Source organism: Oryctolagus cuniculus, chromosome 1 (assembly GCF_964237555.1).
Source record: "Oryctolagus cuniculus chromosome 1, mOryCun1.1, whole genome shotgun sequence".
Taxonomy (NCBI): domain Eukaryota; kingdom Metazoa; phylum Chordata; class Mammalia; order Lagomorpha; family Leporidae; genus Oryctolagus; species Oryctolagus cuniculus.
Genome location: NC_091432.1, coordinates 29,044,822 through 29,050,850, shown reverse-complemented (window position 1 = coordinate 29,050,850; position 6,029 = coordinate 29,044,822). Strand labels below are relative to the sequence as shown.

Below are 6,029 nucleotides of genomic sequence, written 5' to 3'. Positions count from 1 at the left end.
CACTTCTACTTTATTAAAATACTGAGTTTATTTCACATGCATATTTTTATCTCCCCACCATTTCCATGTTTGACCACTGCTACTAGTGTGTGTGGCCTATTATAATATTCCATACATATTTAAAACAAAGCAAAGGGTGGAGTTCCATTTTTTTAAAAGATTTATTTATTTTACTTGAAAGACAGAGTTACAGAGAGAGATAGAGACAGAGAGAGAGAGAGGTCTTCCGTCTGCTGGTTCACTCCCCAGATGGTCGCAATGGCCAGAGCTGTGCCGTTCCGAAGCCAGGAACCAGGAGCTTCCTCCAGGTCTTCCATGTGGGTATAGGGGCCCAAGGACTTAGCCCATCTTCCACTGCTTTCCCAGGCCATAACAGAGACCTGGATTGGAAGAGGAGCAGCTGGGACTAGAACCAGCGCCCATATGGGATGCCAGTGCTTCAGGCCAGGACTTAAATCCACTGAGCCACAGCGCCAGCCCCTGGAGTTCCATCTTTAAAAACTGATCAGGTATTTTGGACAACTCATTCTTGGCAGTGAAACTTGAACTCCATGTGGTAAAAATGGTATAGAAAGTTCTCACTATGTGTTGTAAAAAGCACAGCCAGATATCAACTGTTACAGAAATGAAATAAGATGGAAAATTTTCACAAATTATAGAAACTGTTTTCTTAAAGCAACTTCCTCTACTGTCAGAGATGTTGTATAGCATCCTGGTTAGACATCCAGAAGAATGCTTCATATAATGAATGAACTTGGCTTCCACTTTGGGAAGATAACCCCTTTTCCTATGCTTGCTTGCATTTTTGCTTTCATGTCCCACAGATCCCGGTCCTTTTGGTGTTTTAGGAGTTGTTTTTTTTTTTTTTTCCTTTCCTGTGGGTTTTTTTTTTTTTTTTTTTTTTTGAGGGAGTCTTGACCTTTTGATCTTGGTGTGATGGTTTTGAATCTTTTCCATTCTGATTTGATTTTTATGCATTTTATAGGTGATATCTTGTATAGATTTCTTCATTGAAGCATTTTCTTCAGTTTCCTCAGCATCAGTATCACCATTGTCATCTTCTTCTTCTTATTATTATCATTGTTATTATTCATCTTCATCAACAGCAAGCTTTCTTTTCTTGTGGTACCCTGCTGCCATCTCCAGGGCAAATCACTTTCCTGGTATACTTAATAGCTTTATGCCCTCCTCCTCTTCATATTCTGACTCTGCATCTTCCTACTAAGTGCTGGCCATTTGTGTGTACAAGCCCTGAACCACACTTCAACCTGAAGATTATAGATAATGTTATTTCTAAGCCCTCAAGGGAAACTGTTGGCTATACAGACATTTTCAGAGTTGCCAGTGTTATTGTAATTGGATGGCCTTCATAATTCATTGCCTCTGCTTCGACAATGTGCAGTTCATCCTTTGCATCAGCACCTAAGCTGACCATTCTTAAAGGTAACTGATGCTGAATTTCATCATTGTCCACTTCGAAGTGATAATCTTTGTCAGCCCTTAGTTCACAACTGAGAAGATACTTCTGGGGTCTCAGAGGGCTCATGTCCATGTCCATCGAATCTTCCATGGGGTAGTGAGATGAACTGAGGCGAGATGGCAGACGCAGATAAGATACCCAAGGCTACAAAGAACAGCTGTGCAGGATGGAATCAGGCCAGGAAATACTTTTTTTCCTCTCTTTCCTCCTCCCTCTCTCCACCCTTCCCTCTCTGCATCCCTTTCTCTCTGTCTCAAGATTTATTTATTTATTTGAAATGAAGAGTTACACAGAGAGAAAGGGAGACAGATAGATATTTTCCATCTGCTGATTCATTCCTCAGATGGCTGCAACAGCCAGGGTTGGACCAGGTTGAAGCCAGAAGCCATAAACTTCCTCTGGGTCTCCTACATGTGTACCAGGTCCAAGCACTTGGGCCATTCCTTGCTGCCTTCCCAGGCACATTAGCAGGGATTGGATCAGAAGTGGAACAACCAGGACTTGAACCTGCACTGGTATGGGATGCCGGCACTGAAAGCAACAGTTTAACCCACAGCACCATAGCCCCAGCCCTAGTGTGATAATTATTAATTGGTCAAAATGTATTACCATTTCAGTAGATTTTATTGACTAACATTTTATTTATATTTATCATTATTATTCACCAGTGAGATGGGCTCATGCTTATTGTGCCTGCATGTGTGTGTGTGTGTGTACACTATCCTAATTTACTCTTGCTGCCAGTATTACTCTAGTTTTGTAGCATAAATTGAGAGAGTGTGGCAGGTATAATTCCTATTTCACACACTCTGTGTTCATTGCTGGTATAATGTTCTCCCTCAGAGGGTGGACGGGTCTATGGATATGACAGATGTCAATTCTGTGATTACGTTATACCATTATGTGGTGAAGGTAACTTTACAGATGTAATTACAGTCCTTCATCACGACTTTGAGTTAATCAAAAGGGAGAATGTTCTGGATGAGATTAAGTCAATGACTTAATCTGATGAACACTTTCAAAGAGCGTCAAGGTCTTCCTTGAAGGGAAAGATTCAAGTAAGAGAGTTTCTTTTCTTGGCCTTGACTAGCACAGTGCTATGTTGTGCAGTAGGCAGTCATGGCAGAGAGGCAGAGACAGGCAGGTGGCCTCTAGGTTCTGATGCCTGCCTGGCTGAGAGCCAGCAAGGAAATGGGAACTTCAATCTTACAGTGACAAAGACTTTAATTCTGCCAACAACCAGTGAGCTTTTCAGAGAACACGAGCTTCAGGTAAGATTTCAGCCCAGGTGATACTTTGGTTTAGCTTGGTGAGGGCTTGAGCAGAGCTCCCTACTCTGTGCCAGACTTTTGATCCAGGGTGATTGTGAGATCATAAATTTATGTTGTTTTCAGCTGCAAAGTGTGTGGTGATTTGTCATGTAGCAATACGAAACTCAACCAATAGAGTTTCCATCACATTAATTCTCCAGAGAATAGTTCATATAACACAAATATTGTCATGTTCTTAAAGATTTCTGTAGGCATGCTAGATTCATTGGCTTCTAACTCAGCTTTTGCTTCTATTAATTAAACTGACATATATTTTCATCTTTAGATTTAATTCATCCCTTTTATATGATTGCATATGTAAATATGGATGATTTTTCTAAATACATTCAATTATTTCACCAAAATAATCTCTATAAGGAGCTGTAGTATATAAAATGACAAAAGTGGGTTGTCATAATTGAATTATGGTTTAGGTGGAAGGGGTTGGAGAAGAGTCTTCTGCTGTTAGCAAAGGGACATCTAGACATAATAAACCCCCAGATTTGTAAGTGATATTCAGACATATTTAACAAAATTCCAATTACAAAACATTCTATAAAAGGAAAGATGCATTAATACATTAATCTACTATCTTCTTTGATCTTTCTATTTTGCTTTTACTGTCTAAAGTACTGGTTTTCAGTTAACATAATGAGTATATCTAGTTTTCCATGACTTGGTCCATGTGCTTCCTTTTAATGTTTTAATTCTCATAAATATTCTAAATCCTTAGTTTTTTCTAAGACCTAGCTAATGAGAGGCAAAGAAACAACAAAAATATGAAAACACATTAAAATCTTTTATTGTGCTTCTTTCTTTCTTTTGCTTGAAAGATTTATTGATTTATTTGAAAGGCAGAATTATAGACACACACACACACACACACACAGAATTAGTTCAATTTTCCATCCACTGGTTCACTCCCCAAATGGCCACAATAGTTGGAGCTGGGCCAGTCTGAAGCCAGGAGCCAGTTGTTCCTTCCAGGTCTTCCATGTAGGTGCAGGATCCCAAGTACTTGGGCCATCTTCTGCTGCTTTCCCAGGTGCATTCTCAGGGAGCTCTATCAGAAGTGGTGCAGCTAGAACTCAAACCTGTGCCCATATGGGATGCTGGCTTCAAAGGTATTGGCTTTAGCCACTATGCCACAATGCTGGTTATGGTCATTTTTAAATCTTGATTTTTAAATTTTTTGCCCATTGTTGTATTTTTTTTTAAATTTTTGAGCTGATAGAATTAGTTGTGTGATAGAAGTACATCTATTTATTAAGATTCTGAGTTTTCTTAAGCCTAGAGATGGGGATAAATATCTGTATTTTACCAAACCAAATCCTATACCTGCCCACATGGCATTTCCTCTCTAAATGCTGCTTTACAATGTGTTCACATCAGCCTGACAGTGCTGATCTCCAGGTGACATAGAGTACTTATTCTCTTGCTCTGATCTCAACATTTGATGCTTTCCCAGGGAAGTCATGTGGGCACACCTAATGCTATTATTTTGCATGGTACCAACTGCGAAAATATCAACATTTCTAGAACGGATTCTACTGCTCCACCAAACCTTATTCTTTTCTGCCATAAGTAGAGTTTTTCCTCCCTGTCTCTTCCTCTGCCCTCAAACATAATATGTTTTGTAGCTCACACTAAATATCCACAAAAAGCTTCCTGTATTCACACTGCACCTCCCAGAAAAGTCTCCTGTGGTTTGTGTTTTAGAATGTAACACGCATCCATGAAGAGCAACGAAAGCAGAAAAAAAACACTTTGTTCTTCATTTTCTGCTCCATCATCATATCAGCATCTCTTCACATAGGTCATCTTTTTTTCCCTTAAAGCTCCCTTTTCTTGGATGGGGCATGCCTTACTGCTTAGCGGTTAAAGCTGTATACAGCCAGCATTGAACTTCACTTCCAGGGTTCCAGTTCCTCCTCTACCACTTACTGCCTTTGTGGCTTTAAGTGATTTACTTCGTTCTTCTGTGCCTTTGTTTCCTCTCCAATGTGAGTGTGAGATTTTCTAGGCTTGCGGCGAGGCCCAAATGAGTTAAGAGATACAGAGTGCTGTGAACTATGTCTGGCATTATAAAGCCCATGATAAATATTACCTGCTGTTACATGCCTAGGCCTGTCTGCTTTTTCTGAGGGTAAAGATCAGGCCACTATGAGGAATTTGTGGATCACCCTATAGCCTCTCTGTAGAATACAAGATAAACATTTTTCCAGACTGAACATTTTATGGAGCTATGGTAAGTAGTGTGAATACATCAGAGAAAGTTGTCAAAGAACCAAAATGTAGGTGCTGCATGTATTTGGTTGCTGATAACCTATGACTGTTACCTGTTCAATTTCCAAGCTGTGGACACTGATTTCAGAAATTGTTTCAGACCACTCAGAGTGGCTATTTCTCACTGCCAGACCGACTGAAAGCTGGAAAAGATACCAAGAAGGAAAAAGGATTTAAAGCTTAAAGGGCAAGGCATAAAACACACATCTAACTGATAAGAACAGAAACAAAAGGGTGTTTAAACTACAGATAAAATGAAATGTTAACAGTTTTGGGCTTCAGCCACATGAAGTCATGGAGCTTTAATTCTTGACAGGCACTCTGACAAGAGAGCAAATGAAGTCCCAGGGATCTAGGCTTTGTGCCAGAAAGGATATAGCGCTGGAGAGCTCTGACTTAGTGCTGCCTTCTCCGGAGGGGAGAGCACCGGGGTCCACGGGTCTACTTCAAGGGGCCGTGCAAGGCCCTTGGCCTCACTTTTAGAAACATGGGAACTCCGGAGGCCAGTGATTTACAGAATAAAAAGTGCTTCTGCCATGGGCCAGCCCTGGGTTAATGCTTTCACAACATGACATTGGTCAGGATTCACAGGCTACCACAGCCTCAGTTTCCTTATTAACAGAACAGAAATTTCAACTTTAGGGATAACGATGTGATGTCTGAAGAGGACTGGATTACCCACTAGATACCATAGGCAGAGTGCTTACAGCCTGGTAAGATTTTCAAGGGCTTTTAAAAATGTTTCAGATATAAGGTATTTTTTCTCTTCAGGTTCTAAATCAAAAAACTGGAAAATTGAAATGGTGATTTTAACACCGTAATGATAAAAAATCCCTTCAATCTTTTAAATGCTGAAAATTATATAATGTGGGATGTGGGATACATTTTAAAAAGTGTGATATGAAATGATATGATACGTGGTGCATCCAAAATTAACAGGCTTAGAAAGAAGC

General features: G+C 40.0%; 1 pseudogene; it reads right to left on the bottom strand.

Moving 5' to 3' along the window:
- Positions 1 to 670: 670 nt before the first annotated feature.
- On the bottom strand, positions 671 to 1,651 carry LOC100351813 (nucleophosmin-like; annotated as a pseudogene).
- Positions 1,652 to 6,029: the final 4,378 nt, after the last annotated feature.